Consider the following 23,289-nt stretch of genomic DNA (forward strand, 5'->3'; position numbering starts at 1 on the left):
GTGGATGGAGGTCCAGGAAACATTTCTTCTTGCAACCGTTGCATTGGAAACATCCTCAATTAATCAATCAATCAATCAATCAGTAGTTTATAGAGCTTGCTACTCACCCATGAGGGTCTCTCGGCGCTGGGAGGTGGGGGGGTGAGAGACAGCTCCGGGTCAGTCAAATAGCCAGGTCTTGAGGTCCTTCCTGAATGCGTGGAGGGTTGGCGAGCGTCTGATGCTGATCAGGAGCTCGTTCCAGGTTTTTGCTGCGATGTAGGAGAAAGCTCTTCCGCCGGTTTTGCTTCTGTCGATGCGGGGGACCTCTGCCAGGGCGAGGTCGGAGGAGTGGAGGCTTCTTTTGTGAACTTGGAAACATACAAGATCATTGAGGTATTTGGGTCCTGTGTTGTTGAGGGATTGTAAGCGGGATCCTGCGAGAAATAGATCTGGTTACCAGACCATTGGAGTGGACCCGCTTGTTTGGCTGCAGACAGAATGTGCATTAAATTGGTGCACTGCAACAACAGGATAATGATGGCCCCTAGGTCTTTGATGTGAGGATTTAGCAGATGCTTTGGGACCAAGATGGTGAGCTCTTTTAATATTGAGTAGGCTGTGGTCAGGTAAATGAACAATGCAAGGGCTAACCCTTTGCAGAAAGGAAATCAGGTTGGACCCTTCCGAATTCTTTGGGATTCCATAGAGTCATAAGTTGTTTCCCTGATTCCTGTTTTACAAATCTTTGGTAGTCCTTTTGAGCAACTCTATTTCCTTTGTCAGTTGAGATACCACTGGAATTGAGTCCTGCACAGCACTGATCCTTTGTTCAATAGCCATGATACGTTGGTCATGAGTGGACCATTTCACTTTGATGCATACCATGGAGGCATTAGTTTCCACAACAAAGGGTTTCAAAGCTCTTATTTCTTCCATGATGTCCTCTAAGTGGTCTCTTAACTGAAGCAGAGGGATTTTCTGGCAGAGGTCCAGACGCAGAAGTAGAGCAGCTCAACCCCAAGTCGCTAGAGTTCTCCATAATAGCTAGGTCCCATTGGTGAATTTTAGGGCTGGTGATGAGCTGAGTAGAAGATGGGAGAGGTTATGTTTTGTCCTTCTGCCTGCCTTCCCATGAAGGCAGGATGAATCAATAAGACTGTGAATGAACCCGTCTAATATGGAAGAGGGTGTAGAGAATTATACAGTTTCTTCCCCAGCACAGCTTATCCAAGATATCAGAAGGCCTGCGCCAAGATCAACGCAAAAGTTTACATGATCTAAAGGGCAGTGACAATGGTCCAAGCAGCAGACCAAAGCACTCAGCGCGACATACCTCCGCCTGTGGGGAGATTGTGTAAACATTGCTGAAAGGGAGCAAACACATGCAGGGAAATTCTATAAAGGAAACAGTGCAGTTTGACTGGCTTCTCAGCAAACTTGTTTCCCTGATACTATCGACAGTGGAAGAGACGCTATTCATCAACCAACATACTCCAGCAATACTGCAAGGAATGCTTAAGGCATTATTGCATCCTGACTCACAGCTCTGCCTGAAATGCAAATTTAGAAAATCCTGAACATTTTTGTAAAAGCACAATGTACCTCAAGCCTGCAGGTAAATATGTGAAGAAAGGTCACAATCACATTGCAATTCCTTCAAAAGTAAGAAATGGCTGACCCCCACTGCCATGACACACCATAGAAATTCTTGTAAGGAACACAGCAAGCTTTTCACTGGCGGTGCCTCGTAACAAGCACAGCACCGTATCAGGGAAAACATGCCCAAGCAACATGAGGATTACTTATAAAAGATCCAGGGTGGCAGCGGCCATTTGAAAGATTAGACTCGAAAGAGGGATTTGTGTTAATTGTGCAGCGAGTCCCTGAGTGAACGCCAGAGCCGACCGGGAGCTTCAGAGTCTGGTAGCCATCTTGCGTAGTGCTCGCGATGTGTCCATTTTTTTATTCTACAATAAATCTTTTTCTTTTTTTATTACTTTTCCTTAATTTAGACCTCAATTATTGAATTGGGACAATTTAATCATAGTACGCATTATTTAATGATTTGTATTATTTTAATTTGATGTTTTTCAAGGTGCTATAACGCGCAAACACATTGCCTCATGAAATTCAGGTTAGCACTGTCCCCAATCCAGTGGAATGTGGGAACTCTGATTGAGGTATAATTTTGTGGTGTTTAAACTTTGGGGTACCTGTTGTGCTCTCACAGGTTTGGTAGCAGAGGATGGTTGTACTTTAAAGAGCATGTCCTTTCCTGCCTTCCAAATTCCCATTTTGCCCAGTTCTTAGTGATAGTGAATTTTCCGCTTGGATTATTCTGGAGGATGCTCTAGTGCTGTTCCTAAACAATTTAGATAGTAAGTATGCATAGGAAGGAATAACTCAGGTGTCTCTGAGTGTCCTTTTGAAGTGTTGTTGAGGTACTGAGTTTGTGATGGGAGATGGATTATTATGATGCATTTGAAGAATATGGTCATGCAATGCTAATTCTGGGTACAATTGGTATTGGTTTGGATATCAGATTCATTGAAATCCAGAATTTTGAGATATCATAGTTTTATCTTTTATCTGTCTTCATAAGGTAGTGTGTTTTGCAAGACAAAGAAGGCACCCAGATAGAGTTATCTAAATTAGCAAATCTTTCTTTCGAGTAGTTGATGGGAGTAATTTGATTGTTGTCTCTTGCTCCTAAGTGCACAAGAGTGGGTTTATTAATTAAGTGTGGATTGCCACTGGACGGCAATCTGTTTAGTGTTAATCACGCTTTAAAGTGTGCCAAAAAAAGGTGCTGCTCTTTGTTTAAATGGGCCTTTTTGCAGTGTTACACCAAACATTTTGCCTTCCTTCACTTCTTTTTGTGACCTTGCTTTTGTTGGCTTTAGGACTCTGGGCACTTTCTTTTACTGCTGACCAGTGCTAAAGTACACATGCTCTCTATCTAAAATGGGATAACAATTGGTTCATCCACAATTCGCATAATTGATCTACTTATAAGTCCCTAGTAAAGTGCACTACATGTGCCCAGGGCCTGTAAATTAAATGCTACTGTGGGTTTGCTCAAACGCTCCGTCCATCATCCCCTTTTGTATCGCTTTGTTCGCCCTAAGTTGGCAGGGTATGCTCAGACGTGAGTCCCTTGTTCACTTGGCCACTGGATTCAAGATAGCCTGGCTGATGAGGATTATGAATCCGAAACCGGTCCCAGGATGCTTGTTTCCGGTCCAGGGAAGACATGGCTTGACAGTTCGGGCTGGACTGTTCCCATGAGGCTCAGGGTCAGACTGATTTGCATATAGCCATGTCTGAACTGGGGTGGCTGAGTGAACTAAAGAATGGTGATGGATTAAACCCAGATCAGTTAATTTTTCACTACTGCAAGGCTTATCTTTCCCATAAGGGAGCACTGGGATTGCCTTAAAACATATGTTAAGTGTAATTTTTAATTGAGAAAATATAGACATTTTGAGGTTGAAGTCTCTGAACTCACAATTAGATCTTAAATTGCCAGTATGAAAATGACAGTTTTTTTAAACTTGACATTTTCTTACTTTAACCATTCTGTGCCTCTGCCTTCTCTGAATACATGTCTGGGTTGGGTGACAGCTGGGCTTATTTCACACACAAAGGGAACTGAGATATGACGCTTATATCCTGGTGGCCCATCACCAGGCTGATGGGTCTTCCTGAGCTAGATTGAGAGGGAGGAGCTGACACTTGCAGCTGAATAGTGCGGTGCCTGTCTCCACAGAAAGAGCTGCAAACCCCCCTGTATAGAGTCTGGAGCTAGGGAAGTTCAAAGCTCACTTTGAAGTCTCCCCCACTTCAAAGGCTAAAATCAATATAGGTACTGGGCCTCTGACACCATGTACTCATTTCACTTTTGGGACCTGAAGAGATTCTGCCAGGAAGAGGAGCTTTGCTGCAGGAGGGATTGCTACTTTGCTAACTGCTTTACTGTGTTGGCCTGCTACCTGCTAACTGCTGTGCTGTAGGAAAGACTGCCACTTTGCTACTTGCTGTGCTGTGCTGTGTTGGCCTTATGCCTGCTGCCTCTTTTCTGGGAGTGAAAAAGGACTTGATCAACTCTCTAAAACCCAAGTAACTTCAGGGGTTTGTTGGTTCTCTCCCTGTTCAGAAAGTCCTACAGTCTTCAAAGACTTTGTCCCTTCCCTTAGCTGATGCTGGACTCTGCCATCTGTAAGCCCTGCAGCTGAGTTTTACAAGGGTCATTGTTGTGTGTCTGACCTCTAGCTGAGTTTTCCAAGAATCAGCACACGACTGACCACCCGCTGAGTTTGCCATAGATCAGCATTTCGTGTGGGAAGACCTCCCAGCCTGGCTCAACGGCGACGCATTGCCTGTGTTACAAGGAGTTCACCGTCGGCGCTTTGTCCTCCAGCCTCCATAAAGCAGAACCAACATTGTGCTTTCAATGTCAGCAGCCCATCCAAGAAGGATTTGAAGACACAGGTCTCTCCTATGAGACCCGTTGTTCCCACATCAGCGCGTCTACGTGCATCGGGACCAACACACTGGGCTTTCAACATCGGCGCCAGCTGGAACTATTTGATTATACCAGTCTAAGTGACCTGCCATAACATTTGAATTGCCAGAGACTTTTGGGTGCATATCACTTTATTGTGAGAAAGCCTCTCTGGAGATCCCCTGATGTTTTACCCCGGTCTAGAGTGACCGTCAATAGCCTGTGAATTACTAGTAACATTTAAGCATTGTTTCACCCTTGTACTTTAAAAACGGATATCTTGAGATCTACTGATTTGATTTTTGTAGTTAGGTCTTGTTTTGTTAGCAAAATAAATTCCTTTTTTCTTATGTATTGTAGAGTCTTTGCGTGGTGTTTCCACTGTGTTACTGTATTTAAAGTGTGAACACATACTTTACACATTACCTCGTATGTTATGCCTGACTGGTATGTGCCACGCTATACGAGGGTGAGCACAGGCTAATTTAAGTGTGTGACTGACTTATCCTGACTAGGATTGGGGTCCCAACTTGAACAGGGTGTATACCCCTGCCAACTAGAGACCCTATTTCTAACACTCTTGTTTCTGTTGTTTGCTAGACTTGTTCTATTCAAACTTTTTGATTTCCTTCTTATTTAGGTTGAACAGACAAGATTTTTCTTTTTTATTTAGTGTGTCAATCAGCCAGCGTGCCATGCTGAGATTGGTGAGACATCACCACAGAGTTGGGGCCCAATTGGTTGGTTGTTGACAGAGCCGTGCTGTGATAGGTTGTCCTTTGGCAGAGCCACGCTGGGATTGGTTATTGTTCGGCAGCCTATTCTATGTAATATTTTGGATTGTTTTAAGTAAAATAATGTGTGCTGTAATGAAAACACCTAAAGGTTCTATTGTAGCTTCTATGTGGGTATGACATTCTCTGAAGAGGGAACTCCTGTATACAACATGATGAGGGACACCGGCTATTACATGTATACCTGGTTTTCTGAATGGCAGGTATATACCACGTCTGACAGACTTCCATTTTCCTTTAGAGGGTATCTTTAATATTTGAAAGCTATATTTCCATGGACAAACTATGAACGACAGAAAGCTGTTACCTACATCTACACAGTTTGAGGCACTGGATAAATGTGATTAAGTAGTTAAAGAGAAGGAGAGAGAGAAAATATGGAAATATGGCAAAAGGTAATGGTCTCATTTAGATAGTAGCTTGAAAGGAAGTGGGATCAATAGGAAAGGTGGTGGAGGGAGGATATGATGGAGGGAGTAAGAGTTTTTCCTGCAATAGTTAAAGAGCCCACAGAAAAAAGAGACCATATGAGGGAAAATAAAGAAAAACAAAACAAGATTAAGATGAGGAGGAAAGCTTTTTAAATGATCTTTTGATTTCTTGGCCTCCTCTATATACTGATGAAGTGTGAAGACAGGGATCAGGTCTTGGCGTGGTACCAGATATGGGTGATGCGGCATACAATACAGGTATACTAGCACAGGATCAACTGCAATAGTGGTTGCAAGTAAGATAGTGAGTGCCCTGTCTGAAATTGCAATGACAGCACTGACAAGTACTAGTAGAGATACTACAATTGTTTATCTAGCTTCAGTTAATTTGCCTGTTACTCCTGCAGTTCTTGAGGAACCCCGGAAAAATGTATTAATGTTGGGCTTTTAAAATGTAATTTGGAAGAATATTACAGGGAACAATTGACTTGAACAGATTATTGACAGATAATGTTGATGAAATGAGATATAGGATAAAAAAAAGCTGCAAGATGTGCATACAGGGCACATGACAACCTGAAAGAATTGGCTGATGACTGTAAGGTGGACATCAGTAAAATGAATGTGAGGAAAAATTATAAAATGGTTTTAACTATTCATGAAATAGAAGAATTGGGTTAAATAATATTATTAGTTCATATTAAAGACATAATTGAAAAAACAAGGAGTGGAGCAACCTAAAGTTATATAGAGAAATAAGGAAGAGATGGACAACAAGTAAAAGGAAACTTCAGGGAAGAGGAGAAGGGATCCACTAGTGATTTAGAAATGGGGACAGTTTCAGAATTTCCATTAAGAGAAGTACACGGAGGGAACGATGTCCAGGTGAAGTGGATGAGAAATGATCTTTATGCTTTTACAACAAGTTTTTCAAAATTGAGAGAGGAACCTGAAAGATGGTACCAGGAAGTTCACAGGCTAACAAGTATTTAAAAAATGCTTTGTAGTGATTTGAATTCATTGTTTGAAATTGTAGTTCTTAGTGATTTGTGGCCCGACTGCAAGGTCGCTTTCGGTTGGTCAGCTGAGGAATTAGCAAGGTGTGTGCCTAATAATGCTCCCTATTATGTGGTTGCTGACAAATACAAGCAGGTGATTGAGCATTTAAAAAAGAAAGTACCTGAGAAAGAGTCAGGGCATGCTTATTATGAGAGAGTAATGCAATTTTTCAAGAAGCGTAGTGGAGTCGAAGACCCCAGGAAAGATGGTATTAATGCTTTCATGTCTACTTTTGATATGGGCTTGTGTCCTGAGCGTAGTACTCATTTTCATCTGAGTGTAATATGCTGGATACATTTGCAAAGTGCAGCAGTGATTGGTTTGATGCAAAGCAGAAGAAAATCAATGAGAAATTGATGGCTGCCCAGACAAAGCAATTTGAAAGAAGCGGTAGCAATTAGTTGATGAAATCAGATTTAGGAAATTTAACATTTGACAATGCTGGAATGAATGAGATGTCCTCAATGCAAGGTGTGAACATGGGAAATGGGATGGTGCAGATACAAGACTGTGGAAGGGAGATTGTGAACAATTCTGGAATTAATGCAATTATGGACATTCTAAAGAAGAATACTGCTTGTCACTTTTGTGGTGTATTCAGGCACTGGAGGAGGGAATGTCGACATAATTCAGATGGAATTCAAAATTTGTTTCCCAGATGCAGAGATATGCAAATGAAACACATATACAGCCATTAGCTTTAGCCCAATTAGCTCCTGTGCAGGGACTGCATGATCAGAGACAGTTTTGCCTGAGTATGCCTACAGTGCTAGTGTTGCAACAAAATATGAAAAACAATATGCCATATAATCCACAGTACCAACAGAGTCCATTGATTTTGTCTAATGATATTTCTCAGTATTCCCCAGGAAATAATTCCCAACTATGGTACCTGAGGGGGAAGGTGGATTGCTTGTTTGGAGCAGTCCTGGAGGTAGATCAGAATGTCCAAAACATTGACAGTGAAGTCAAAGGCCCCTCCATTTCTTTCTTGATAGATACTGGAGCTACCCGCTCTATGGTTCTTTCTGTGGAGGGCCCAAGCTTACCCCTCTCTGAAAGAGAACTTAATGTTGAAGGGATCAGCAATAAACAGATTAATTAGATCAAAATAAATGTCACTCTTAAAATAGGGACAATGGGGAATAATTATCAATTCATTTTATGTGATTCAAGTCCTGTGAATATATTGGGCAGAAACTTGCTTTGCAGGATACATTGAGTGATTTATTGCACACCGGATGGTGTTGCAACTGAAAGCCAAGATGAAGATTCTGTGTTAAAAATTAAATTGAATGACTCAATAGTCCATTGATTTTCATTTCTAACCAAAGATGATTTACCTCTGGATTTAAGACATACTGTCAGAAAAGCAGTATAGGGCAAGATGGCGGCAGCGGCCGAGTGAGCTGACTCTCTCCCTGAGCTACTTCCCCCCACCTACGTGCTATTGCTCCGTCCTGACTGTGAGGGCTGCACGGCTAGAGGTGCTCCTGGGATGCTATGGAGACTCTCGCTGGGACGCCACGAACTGCATGCGGCATCTTGTACCTGGCTGCTTGTTTACTTAAGGCTTCTGCTTTTCTGGTCACGGCTGCAGCTGATGAGCACAAGCGTGGCCCCAATGCCGCCGAAGCCCATGAGAGGGGCAAGAGCTGGCCGTGGGGCAGGTGCAGGAAAGGAAAGCACAGCCGGGAGAGGGACTGCGGGGACTGGATGAGAGATAACAAAGATCAGCTCCTCTGTGCGTGGACTGAAAATGCTACCAGCAATTTTTCTGTTACAGATGGCCAAGAAGATGCAGGCAACCAAGGCTCAGGCAGATGCTGCTTCTGTCAGTGTGAGCCCCCTGCTGGACATAGACGTATTACACCAGCCCATTGCATCTGAAACACTCAGTGGCAGAGAGGTGAGTAATGAGAAGTCTATAGTTATGGATGGGGAAGACACTGCTGAGCTTGGGTCTGGGAGCCCTGCCGGGGGAATCCTACATGGCGGAGTTCTGGGGGGAGCTGTATTGGTCAGCCCCTGTATGGAGATAGAGGAACCAGTAGTAATTAAGGGAGGAAAGGAGATTGCAGGGAGAACCCGTAGGGGGGGAAAAGGAGAAATAGATACCCGGTTTGTGATAAGGGAGGATCATGCAGGCAACATTGATATCATGGGCTCCTTGAAAGAGGTGGATTCTGGGGATACTTTTTTTCAATGTCAGACCCCTTGAATTCATCAGGTGATGAGAGCGTGGGGGTATGAAAGACTGGACAGGAGTAGAACTTACCCAGAACGATGGTAGTGAGATAAGTAATATTCACCCCGAGGAGGAGGTCACTAGCCCGCTAACTGTTCAAAAGCAGAAAGATGTTGGAAAGACATCTTTGACAGAATATAAAGGGGCCGCAGGCTCACTGGTATAGGCCTATTTTTTTTTCACCCAATCTTGGCTGTGATTAAAATATAGCTGTTGATAATTCATTGGCTGGGGGAGTAGAAAACACAGTGGAAATGTTGTTCTTTATTATTTATAAAAGTATCATGGCAGATAGGGAAGAGACATGGGCACAGAGTCTAAGGACACAAGGTGCATATAGAAAACTACAAAACTCCATTTGGAGAGTGGCTACATCTTGCACAGAATTCGCAACAAGGATTGGGGAAGCAGAAACTAGGATCGCCACACTGGAAGATGAACTCATTGCCCAAAGAACTCTTATGGACTCCCTAAAATCACAGAAGGACGACACCGCCTAGAAATTTATGGACATGGAGAACTGGCTAAGAAGGAACAATTTGAGTGTCTTGGGTATCCCCGAGGGGGCGGAGGGAACGGACGTGCGAAAATTTATCGTAGATCTCTTTGCAGAGGCCTTCCCCGAGCTCACACAATGGAACTGGAATTTGGAGGTGCAAAGGGCACAAAGATTTCCCTTTCAGCAGCAAATCAAAACAAGACAGCCTATAACCAGACCAAGAGCTATATTAACTTGTTTGAATAAATTCTTGGCACATGAAGCTATTTATGACCTAGCAAGACCAGACAGAAAAAGAATTGGAAAGGGGAGTGAATTGTTTGTTAGGCCGGATTTTTGTCAAGCGACAGTTGAGAAGAGGTGGCACTTGCGGCAATTGATGCCAATGTTTCAGGCCAAAGCAGCACAGGTATGTCTGCTCAATCCGGCCAAATTGAAAGTTATTTGTCAAGGTCAAACACAATTTTTTACTTCTGAAATTCTCACCAAGGAGTATCTACATTCTATATAGAATATAGATTTGTCAGGCCGGAACATGTAATGATACGGTTTATTTTTTTGTTTACTTAGCAGATATACAGTTTGTTCTTTGATGCAATGGTGGTGGCGGAGTGGCAATGAGGGGGGCACTTTTAGCTTTCTATTTCCAGGGACCTTGAGTCCTTATGCCTTATTTTGTGGGGAGGGTGGGGAAGGGAGGGTTTTTAAGGGTGGTGGCCTTGTGGGTGGGGAGGGGGTGTGGGAGGAGGCAGGTGGGAAGCACAGGATGGGGGAGTGAGTGTGGGTGAGGAGAAAAGAAAAAAGGAGGCCATGGTGGAGACGTGAGAAGCAATGTTTACTCAAAATGGATGTTGTCTAATCAGTAGCAGTATGTCGTGAGAATATGGAGGGTAGAATGATGACAGGGAGACTACAGGTATGCACATTCAATGTTTCAGGTTTAAACGATAGATTCAAGAGACAGCGAGTAGCGCGGGAATTGAGAAGCTTTTATCCAGATGTAGTGTGTCTTCAGGAAACACGTATCCCATGGGAGAATCAAAGAGTTTTGGCTGAGTTGGGATATACAGTAGTAGTCTGTACGCAACATAGCAGTACAACTAGGGGTGTGGCTATACTGGCCAAATCTTGTGTACAGTTGGTGGGTAGGGTTCTGGCAGATAAATATGGCCGGTGGGCTATTGCTGAATGTGTTGCGGGAAAATGGAATTTTGTCATTTGTTCAGTGTATGGGTCAAATATGAACGACGCACAGATTTTAGAATTGCTTAATATTGAGCTGGTGTCATGGGCAACTCCAATAATACTCTGCGGAGATTTTAATATACATCTAGCTGGACCAGAATTACAAACGTATAATGGAGTTTATCAGGGGAGGAAACCTAAAGTATTTAAGGCTTTACAGCAGCAAGTACAAGAGCTTGGGTTAGAAGATCTATGGTTTACAAATAGGCATCCTGATCCAGGATTTAAATATTTCTCCTGCCCTCATAATAAATGGGTGAGAATGGACTACTTCTTTGTCTCCAGAGGGCAGGCTGCCATGGCTACAATTCAAATATATCACTTTTGATCGGAAATTGCTGGCAGACGAAATGTCTGTGCTCCATATGAGAGATTGGATTAGGAACTTTCTCAAGGGTTAACAGGAATACGACTTTGCCCGCTGTAGTATGGGACACACTGAAAGCAGGCGTCAGGGGTGAAATACTGAGCTTCTGTATATATAAGCAAAAACAGCAAAATATCCTTCTCCAGGGCCTTTATGATGAGCTCAGGCGGGCCGAATATGGCTTGACCCAATGTGTAATCAAAAAGACACCAAGCTCTGTGGGGCATGCTAATGTAGCTCGCTGTAAGATGAAGATTAACCTATTATGGTCCAAAGACATTGCTTGCAAATATATAACCTACAGGAGAGAATGTAATGAATTTGGGGAGTCGGCTTTGAGATGCCTAGCTAAACGAACTAGAAACAGGGAGACTGAACGCGGCTTGTGGAAATAGAAGATTCAGCTGAGAATTTAGTGAAAAGACCTACAGCGATTTTAGCAGCTCTAAGACTTTTTTATCAAGAGTTATATGCAGGGGAGGATAGACCAAATGGAAATGCAGCTCTATGCTTACTACAAAAAGGATTTAACCAGACACGGAGCAGGGAAGACACAGCAGAATTAGAAACGCCTATAACCGAGGAGAAGATTGAGAGTGCTATTATTACACTAGCAATGGGTAAAGCAGCTGGCCCTGATGCACTACTGTTAGAATTTTATAAAGTCTCTTTCTCTGAAATGAAAACAGAAATGTTGACAGTGTTTGCTCAACAAGGACAGGCGCCTTCATCATAGGATACTGCCAACATCATGGTTTTTAAGAAAAAGGACAAACCACCAACTCTCCCTGGCTCTTATAGGCATATTTCCCTTTCAAATTGTGACAGTAAGATTTATGCCAAAGTTCTTGCAGCACGGCTATCTCGGGTAATAACCCCCTTGGTTTCAATACGAAAGCATGGCTTTATCCTGGGAAGAGACACGGTCAATCATATCACTCGGGTGGTGACCATGTTTGACATAGCAAAAGCCCATCAGGCTCCACTTGGACTGATGCTTCTTGATTCCAAAAAGGTGTTTGACCGTGTCTCTTGGTAGTTTTTATGGGCAGTCATGGGCCGCTTAGGGTTTGATTGTGGGTTTAAAAATGCTATTAATACAATGTATAGGCTCCCGGTGGCTCGGATTTGTGTGATGGGAATGGAATCAGAACCTGTTTTTATAACCTGTGGAACACAGCAAGGCTGCCCATGTTCACCTGTATTATTTACACTTTATATTAATCCTCTGCTGCTTCCAATAGAACAGAATATGGTTATACAACCTATACAGATTCAGCAGGAAACATACAAAGTCCTGGTGTATGCGGACGATGTGGCAATTGTCACTACAACACCTGCTATAGCCATGCCTGAGATAGAACGGTTGGCAGCCTCATTAGGATCAATTTCAGGGTACAAATTGAACACTGGTAGAACACTGATTATATGTACAAATTAGACTGTTTTAATGACCCGAGAGTTGTTCTGGAGGCAGTCTATTTAGGTATTAAAATTAAAGCATCATTAGACGATTTAGTTAATGCAAATTGGGACCCACTGCTTGCTGGAAATGAGAAAGAACTGGGGAGAATAGGGTTCTTACATCTTTCATTGGTAGGATGCTGTAAAGTACTGAAGATGAACATTTTGCCTAAGGTGCTCTACTTTTTCAGATCAGTTCCATTAGAGCTTACTAGAAAACAGCTGCAAAATCTACAATCCATCTGTGGAAGGTTCAAGTGGGATCAGAAACAAGCTCGGAGAGCGATGATGTATATGACTCCTCCTCGATCCCAAGGAGGGTGGGCAGTCCCTAACTTTGTGTTTTATTATTATGCTTCTCTTCTTCAGAATATGAATATTTTATTAACAGGAAAAAAGGGAACAACTCAGCTGATGCTCCCTCTGTTTTCCATTTGCTTTTAGGGACAGACGCTGAGAGTGTTTTTTTAACGGTAATTGAGCCAAGCTATTATAAAAAGACCCGGTTTAAGGTATTAGGAGCAGCCTTTAAAATCTGGAAGCAGGTTCTCAAGTGTTTGAAAAAATCGGGAAAATTAATTATTATACTCATATTGATGCAACTCAGCTATTACCTCCCATTTTCTGGGATACGATCATGGGTAGGTGGAAATTAAAAGGGATCTCGATTATTGGGGATTTTTTATGATAAAGGCAATCTTTGTTCCTTTTCTCAGTTGAGGGAAAGGTATAAGTTGTCAAATAGAGATTTTTTTTAATATCTTCAGTTGCGTGATTATCTAGATAAGAAGAAAATGCAGCCGGGTGACATAGAGAAAAAGGATAAGATTGAAGTTATTACAACTATACAGAAAGTAGGATGTCTCTATGGGAATCTTGTGGAATTGCAAGGGGATGATCCGGAAGAGCAGGATAAGAAATGGAATCAGAGGTTGGGGCAGGGAGAGGGGCTGATATAGAGATCGATTGGCATTGCAGGGGAAATATTGATTTAATCAAGTCTTTGGTCCAAGCATTATCAAACCATCTTCAATCTATTTCATACCTCCCTGAAGATGCTAAAGTGGGGTGATACTAATGACGGTAAATGCTTTCGGTGCAGAACCAAGGCAGCTGGCAGTCTCCATGTTTTTTATGCATGTACCAAATTGCACCCCCATGTTTTGGGAATAGAACATTTTTTAACCTCCGTAACTGGGTTAGAAATTATACTAACCCCGATATCCATGCTGTTAGGTTTGGCAGAGGAACCATTGGCTAGTCGTGGTACAACAAAGGTTGGATATATTATTTTTATGGCTACCGCTGTAGCACAGCTCTGTATCACCTCAGCATGGCTGCGGAAAGAATCACCCTCTTTTGAAATGTTGAAGGCGAGGTTTTTAGACTTTTTCAGTTTAAAGAACAATCTATATTCGGAGAAGGAACTTGGGTTTAAAGGTTTGGGGAGCATGTGAATGATGAAAGGGGAAATCAATGATTTATACATGGTCTGTGTTGTTAGCACTCTTTGTACATCTATCATACCGTCAGTTTCAGATTGCACTGGCCATTTCTTTATTTTTTCTTTATTATTGTACTGATTTGCTTGTAAATGATTGTTCTTGGGGGTTATCCATTTTAATATGTAATATGAATTTGCAATATTATGTATGTATGCAAATAATTAATTTCTTTTTTTTATGTTTAAGGTATATTGTAACTGACATTAATTATTGTTTCACATTGATATCATGGCCTAATAAATAAATTAAAAATAAGACATACTGTCAAAGAAGATGTATGGGATTTCTCTGAAAAGAGATAGGATTGATAAAAGTTGCTAAGCCTGTAACGTTCAATGCCAAACCTAATATTGTTTTCCATATAATTAAATAATGCAAATTTTCAAGAGAAGCAGAGGATGAAATGAATCCTGTCACTGAAAAAAATGATTGAGCAGGGAATACTTTGGGAAGCCCATGGCTTTGCAAATCTCCTGCATGAGAATTAAGAAATTTGATGAAAATGGAAAATAATGCAGGATCTAAGAAAAATAAATATAATAGTGATTCCATATTGTGTGGTGGTACTGAATCGAGCAGAAATAATTTTTTAGATTCCTTTGAATACAGAAAGGTACACAGAATGGTACAAAGTCATTGAATTATGCCAAGCTTCCTTTTCCATTGTTCTTCACAAGGACAATCAATTCCTATTTGCATTTCAGTTTCAAAATAAAGCTTTTATTTGGTGTCAAATCCCACAGAGATATACTGGTAGTCTTTCGATTTTTATTCGAATCCTGAAGAAAGATCTAGAAACTCTGAAGTTACCCTCTAACTCAGTGTTGGTGTGTTGCACTAATGATTTACTAATCACACAATCACATCTAAGAGAAAAAGAAGACTGTAAACTTCATACAAATGCATTATTGGATAATTTCAATAACAATGTTACAAGGTTTCCCCAACAAGAAATGCAGTATTGGAAAAAGGAAGTAATTGAAAAAGGAGCTAGGAAAATCTCAAAAGAACATATTTCTGCAGTTCTGAAGATAAACCCACCTACCATCCAGAGGGAAGTAAAGATGATTCTAGTAATTGTTGGTTACTGTCGCTAGTGGGTACCATACGTATCCTTGAATTAGAAGCCTTCAACAAGGCTGCTTAACCCCTCCCATGCTGGTGACGGAACCGCTCAGTCACCAGCCACGGACGTGCTGTGCTGATGACGGAGCGATTCCGTCACGGCCCGCTCGGCGCGCCTGCGCGGCGCGGATTACGCGCCTGTGCTGGACGTTCCATTGAGCGGGCGAGCCGTGGCAGAACCACTCAGTCATAAGCACAGCGCACCCGAGGCTCGTGACGGAGCGGTTCCGTCACGAGCATGGGAGCACCGCGCGGCCGCCCCACCCCCCTAGCACTGCGGCGGAATTGCCACCGCAGCAAAGGGGTTAATAGGGACATTAAAGATCTGGTGCCATATGACAAAGATTGTTTTGAGATATTTCACATTTTGAGAGAAAGTTTGTGTAATGCACCTGTAATTGGTATTACCTTTACATTTATGAGAGAAGTGGGTGTTCTCTCACAATATTGATACAGAATCATGGAGGGATCATGAGGCCAGTGTCCTACTTATCAGCTATGTGTTGAATCCAGTTGCTGTAAGTCTTCCTGGTTGTTTCAAGTTGGGTGCAGCTGTTTGCCTCGTAATTGAGGCACTGTGAAAGGACATACATTGACTGCATTTGTGCCACACTCTTGCGGACTCATACACAAACTGAGCATATGACAAACAGTAGACTGTCTAGGTATGAGCAAGTCATATTAGCAGCTGAAAACATCTCAATCAGAAGATGTAGCTCTTTCAATCCTTTAACTTTGGTTCCTATTTCAAACAAAAGCTGTAAAGATATGGACGGGAGTGATGATTATGACAATGTAACTGAGCATGATTGTGTCAGTGTTTCAGAATTACGTACCAAAACAAGACCAGATATTAAAGAAATTTCTCTTGAAATAGCTGATCTGGTGTGATTCGTTGATGGTTCCAGTTTAAAAGACCAATATGGAGCACTGAAGGTTGCCTGTGCAATATGTTCCAGCTCTGAAATCATTGATGCATCACACCTGCCGAATGTTATTTCAACTGAAGTGGCAGAGACAATTGCATTGACAAGAGCTTATTGCCTGTTCAGAACATTGAATGTGCCAATTTATACAGTCAGCCAGTATGGTTTTGGAGTGGCCCATGAATTTGGGAAACTGTGGCCACAGAAGGGCGTTATGATACCTTCTGGAGCCCCCATCAGGTAGAACGGTAGAGAGGGCAGGTGCGTTGTACTTCATACTCCACATTCTCAAGGGGTGCAGCTGTGTGGATCCATGCTGGGGTCCCATTTGCCGTAGTAGAATCCAAGATCGATGACCAAGGTAGATATGTGCTGCTTAAGGGCGCATTGGATGAGAAACAGATTGTATTGGGATCTATATATGCATCTGACTCTGAACACAAGGCTTTCTTAGCGCGCTTGTCCGTTGCACTGGCGGAATGGCACAATACCCCTGGCTACTAGGTGGAGATTTCAATGCAGTCATTGATTTTGGCCTAGATAGTTCACACCCCCTACTCCCGGGAATAGCAATAACACACCAAGCGAAGGTCCTGCGCCAGTGAGTGTAGGGGTGGAATCTGGAGGATGCACGGCAAGCAAATAACAAAGGCTCCTTTTAGTCACATACTCATGCCCTACATTCCCACCCGGACAGGTTTCTATACACACATACTTTGCTCCCTTCTGTGACCCACACCACCTATTTAGGCAAAACTATTTCAGATCACAATCCGCTTGAACTTGCGCTACATTGGGGTTGTGTACCTTCTACGATCCCGACATAGCGTTTGCAGCACCAGCTGTTGGAAGATTTGGTATTCAGAAACACTTTGGACACCACAATCACCTCCTACTTTTCTGAGAATGCGGACACAGCCACCACGCGTCCAACAGAATGGAAGGTCTTCAACGTAGTGATCTGAGGGATCTCAATGAGCGCTGTAGTGGGGGCCAAGTGGGAAGTCATCTGGGGTTTAACAGAGCTAGAGACAGAGTTGCAATCTACAGAACTCTTGGAGCACTTGCGGCTGATCGACCTCAATGCCTATACCCAACAGACACATGCAGACGCAGACAGGTCCGTACATTATTGGCTTGTGTAATACAGCTCCAGTCTTTTCCCACACCAATATTATGAGTTACAACCCCTGTACATGGGTTAGTGACTTTGCAACTCGAAATTAACACAGAGTTTCATGATTATTATACAGGCCTCTACACCGCTTCACTACCATCCTCTCCGGAGGCGATAGACATTTTCCTTGCGGCAGTACCCCTTCCCACGATCTATGCTGCGGATGTTAAGGACCAGGCGTCCCTATCACAAAGACAGAGATTCATGGAGCCATTAATGAACTAGCTACCCACAGAATGTTACTCTACCTTTGGATCACAAGTGGTACCGAAGCTGCTACATCTATACGTGTCATCATCAGAGGAGGAAGCCCTGCCCCGCAATGATCAGGGAAGCAATAGTAACTTCCTTATGAAAACCAGATAAACCACCCACAGAGTTATCCTCCTATAGGCCTTTATCAATCCTAAATAGGGAGTATTAGATACTCAGTAACATTCTGGCCCATCACCTCCTTCCCTTGCCCCCCTCCCCCCGGGCTGCTTCACACTGACCAAAGTGGCTTTGTACCATGTTGCAATAGTTTCTTAAATATACGCTGCCTATTTGGCTTGATTGACTCAGCTCGCGACCGTTTCCCATATGCTGGCGGTCTATCGCTAAACACCTTAGGATGGGACTACATGCTTACGACGATACGACGATGTGGAATCCCTCCTGAATATTGCCGATGAGAGGAACTTGCCAGTATATTTGCCCATCATATTGGATATATCCAGAGACCCATTAAGGTTGTCCCCTATCACCACTTCTGTTTGTATTAGCAATAGAGCCTCTGACCCAACATCTCCGTCAAGCGATGCGAACAATCGGGATGCTGATAGGTCAGGTTACCCTCTCTGTGTCCTTGTACGCCGATGACATGCTATTGTATCTCAGAGATCTGTGCCTGGACAAACACACTCTAGCCTCTCTGCTTACATGATTTGGTACCTTGCCAGGACTGCTGATCAATGCCTCCAAATCATGCGCATACTCCTATGGCTCTTACACATCGTATGCCCCGCAGTTTAGTAAGGTACAACCGAAAGTGGAGCCAGTGACTTTCAGATATTTAGGCAACCATGGTTATAAAGATACACAAGACACCCTGGAAGGGAATCTAGTATGTACGATTAATTCCTTGAAGTCACAAGTGGGCTTCTGGGTTAAACTACCATTATCCACGGCGGGCCGTCTAGCAGTGGCCAGATGGTAATGTTGCCAAGATTGTTATATTTTGTAAATTCACCAATAATGATCCCTGCTTGGGTATTTAGGCTCCTGGACTCTTTATTGATAGGCTTGATCTGGGGAGGAGGTCACCATTGGATTAGCTTCAATTAACAACGACTAATGGTGGTATGGGGGCCATGATTTTCAAGCGTATTGTATAGTTGGACAACTTCAATGGTTGGCTGGTCACAACCTGTTTGAGATTGGCTACACACCCATACAACTACGACAAGGGACACTTCAAGCCCTACTTTGCCCAGACTCTGTGAAACAACAGACAAGTTCATTGTTGCTAAAGAACGCTATGCACTACTGGAAAATGGCCCTAAAGCACACCAATACGCCCACCCCTTATGCACCGAATATCCCGCTTTGTGGACTACCAACACGAATTGGGACGCTGACGACTCACAGGCTTGCCCCATGAGAGAGAGCGGGGTGGCGACAGTGGAATCCCTGTTTACAGACAGAACCCTTATGCCACATGCAGAATTTGTGCACACCCACGGGATACCTGATACATTGTTTCCAACCCATGCTAATATCCTTCACTATGTCCGTCAACACTGGGTGGTGGAGTACAAAAGACCAACCCACATTTGAACTACTCAGTGCACTTCACACAATGGCTCAAGGGAGCCACCTGGTACGCTGGCTATATAGGGGCCGAAGAGAACATCTTTCCACCTAGTTGCCCCCTTAAAAACAGAAATGGGAGACTGACTTTGCGAAAGCCCTGTTTGATATGGAATGGTCCACTATTCTCGAATTAGTAAAGCAGATCTCCCGTAACACCCGGTTCAAGTTCATACAGCTCTCAGTACTACATAGAGCATATTTAACAACACACAAGGTGCGTGGGATGTACCCTTCAGCCTCTTCAGGGTGCCCATGTTGTCATACACAACGCAGACTTAATCCATATGATCATGCCCTTCTCTGTCCAGTTTTTGGGGTGATGTAGCAGGGGGCTTCTCACATCTATCTGGGTTAACCCCTTGGCTGTCTATAGAATCCCGTATCCTGGGTCTGACCCAACTCCCCAAAACAGCTCAAGTGCTTTGTTGCTTCAATGACCTTTTTTACTATTGGCAAAAAGAATGCTGACACGACGGTGGAAGTCACATGAGGCACCAAGAGAAGGGGCCTGGTCTACGCTGGGCCACTGCAGAAGGCGCGGCTCCGAGCCAAGAGGACTACCAATCTTGATGGATTGGGCTCACCTGCTGGAGCAATTCCGGGCACACACATCCGATACCTAACAGGCATAGAGAAAAGTTTATTCTTCCCACCTAACTGGCAGCACATTAGGCACATTCCCACACACTACCATACCGAAGCCCCTTACACCCCCCCCCCCAGCATATGCACCATAAATCTGAAAAGACCACTCAAGCTGGTTTCGGGATGGAGGGAGGGTGGTTTAATCTTTTTGTTTGTGACGGTTTCTCTCTTTGTAAAACCGCGCACCAGGAGATATTGATTGCCTACTGTCCTAACCTTGCCTAATGATATGTTATATCTTGAATGATGTATAACCTACATACATATTGCCAATTTGTTGGTAATAGGACTAGAACAAATGTCTGGAATACCTGTAAATTGAAAAACAATAAAGTATGTTTAATTAAAAAAAAGGCTGTAAAAGACATGGTCACTCTGGGAAAATAAATATGCTGATCAGATGGCCAGATGCTCTGCACTTGAAAAAATAGAACACAAATTCCATGAAAAACACAGAAAATGTAAATTATTTCTTACTAAGTTCAGTATTACCAAATTAAATTGTACATTTCACGGCCCGTTACTTACACAATCAGTCACAGTCAGGGAGAGGTACCATGGTCAGGACATTAAAAAGTATTGGGAGAACACACATTTTTGAACATGTTGAAGAAGATTTGTGTGTTTGTTGCCTAATATGTCAAAAGAATAATAGAGATTGTGAAACCAGTGTTTTAATGAATCATACTGGCAAATCAGAGAGCCCATTTAAAAGACTACAGGCAGATTTTCTTGAAATGCCAGTTTATAATGGACTTAAATACATTCTTGTGATGGTCTGCCTGTTTTCTAAATGGGTAGAGGCATATCCCACCCAGAGGTCAGACAGCCTAACAGTTGCCAAACTTGTGTTGAGGGAGTTGATACCAAGATTTGGTGGCCTGACAGTTTCTATTGAGACAGATCGTGGATCCTAATTTAAAAAAGAGTTTTATAATTGACTTGTATAGCTCGCCAAATTGACCAGAGATTCTATTGTAGTTATCATCCACAATTTTATGGAGGCGTTGAAAGAATGAATGGAACCATAAAGAACAAATTGGCTAAAGTGTGATCTTCTACTCTTTTGAAATGGCGAGATGCTCTTCCTTTTGTTTTGCTGACAAAAATACTGCCTCTCACATTATGAAGTGCAGATGGGTAGAGCAATGAGATTGGCTTATACTCCTTCAACTACACTGGTTTCAATTACTGATGACATTGATCTATATTACTGCAAGGGTCTTGCTGATATGCTGAAATCTTTTTCTCACCAGGTGTACTTGGCAAGAAAAAATAACAAAAGAAATCCAGAAACAAAATAAGCGCCGGAGACTGGGTGGTTGTCAGTTGACACATTCGTAAATATTATCTGGAAGAAAGATGGCATGGCCCTTATCGAGTGACTAACACTGCTGTAAAGTGTGCCGGAATCCCACAGTGGATCCATGCTGCTCAGAGTGAAGGATGAAGAGGTGGTGAAAACCACCACTGATTCACTGAATCAATCTCAAGTTTGCAGCGTGGATCCATAGGGGGGTAAATATTTTGAAAGTGAAGCAGATGTAACCCTGTGAAGATAATTACATTTTGGACCTTCTGGTCAATGAAAGTGGAGATCCTGGTGAAGGTCAGAAGTGGTGTTCATTTTCAGAGTGAGCATCAGAGTGAAGAGCTGTTACAATGTCAAAGGCAGGAGTGGCACCAAGAAGTAGTAGTCTCTGATCCAAGCAATGAAAGATTCTAGTTGAAAATTTGAGTCACAAGAATCCACAAAGGAAGAAAACAGTTCACAGTGAATCATGCTGCTGATGCTGATCAGAATTCAAGTCCACCAGTGAGTGAAGTAGATTCAGCAGTAGTCATCAGAGAAGGCAAAGGGGGTGAAGCAACCAAGTCACTAAAATGAACCTGCAAAAGAAAGCACTGGCAAAATGAAAGTCTGCAACCAATAAATTAAGAATCCAAAGTGCTTAAACTAGATGCAGAAAACAGTCAAGATGGACAGGCCCATAGCCAGGAATATTTGTTTGGGGGGCATGGCCCAGAGCAATGACAGCAACATGAGTGTTTCAGTGGATGGGAAAATAATCTTTCTCGTTGAATTGTTTACATTTGTTTTACATTTTGATAAGATTGTAAAGACTGATGAAAGCAGGACATGCAGTGAGAGTGGATGTGTACATTGTGTGGGAAGGGCTCACAGAAGTTTTTTGTTTGGTAAGTTAACATCAAGGACCTTATCTTTGTTCAGCATCACAGAAACAATAGATTGCCAAGCACTCCCTTGGCAAATCACACAATGGGTGTAGAAATGCACACCAAATCGAAATTTGGAAGGGGTGGGTACAGCATCTCTATTAAATTGTATTTTAAAATGCTACTTAACAATTGTTTGCTACCATAATTTGGCTTGTAAACCATTCTTAGGTTACCAACACTTCAAAGGTGGTTGTAACCCATTCACAAAGGCGAAGTGGTCATCTTAAGATACTTTCCCTGTTGTGAATGTAAAACAAAAGTTTGGAGTGGGAAGTGGTTCAGTGGAACTTTAAAATACAAAATTCCAAAGTTAAAATGTAATTTGAGCCGGTGGTTTCGGTGCTCAGCACTGGCACCTGATCATCAACACCGGCACATAGTTTCTTAAGCATCAGTTAAGGACACACTCATTTTTGGGAGGCACTCTGAGATAAAGTGATTTGCCCTGTATCACAGGATGTTGAGCCTATGCAGAGACTCGCACCTGGCTCCCCAGCTCTGAGGTCAGCAGTTCTGGTCATTGTGCCACATCCTCTTCCCACTTTCTGGTTTGTAGTTGGCTCTGTTTATGCAGCGTTACAGGAGAAATGGGCTTCTGCAAGCTGCCTCCTGACGAGAGCCCCGGCACTTATATTTTTACAAATTAACCACTGTGCAAAACCCTATCTACTAACAATAGTTGGCCAAAGAAAATGCCACTATGAAACAGGGGTTAATAAGGAGAAATGCTTCTATTTCTCCTAAAGTTTTCTACTTTGCACATGTGCTGCACTGCACAGCATACATCCCAAGAGGCAAAAGTTTTAAAGTTAGTCTAAGGATAGTATTTTGTGCAGGAAAGTTGACCTTCCAGTACAAAACATATGCAAGACTCATGCAGACACTCTTGCACAATGGTGCAAATGTGTGTGCATGGCACTAAGCAGCTTGATTGTGCGTTGGCACTAGGGAGAGAGGATGAGAGACCCATATCGCTGTAGATATGGCTATTTTCTCCTCTGTCTTGTCGCACGACACAGAGCAGCAACTTTGGTTGCTGTGCTGCATTTAGTAACATTTCTGATTATCTTGGCCCAAGATTTTAAGATGTTTACAGGAAGGGGGATGTAATGCTTGTTCTTCATCTTTGCTCCTCTATATGGCCTGGGAACTCATTGGTGACTTGCAATATCCTTATAATGTATGGCAGAGGAAACTTTATCCCATTTATAATACTACTTGGT

The sequence above is a fragment of the Lissotriton helveticus genome, chromosome 1_1 (genome assembly GCF_964261635.1).
Source record: "Lissotriton helveticus chromosome 1_1, aLisHel1.1, whole genome shotgun sequence".
NCBI classification, from domain to species: Eukaryota; Metazoa; Chordata; class Amphibia; order Caudata; family Salamandridae; genus Lissotriton; species Lissotriton helveticus.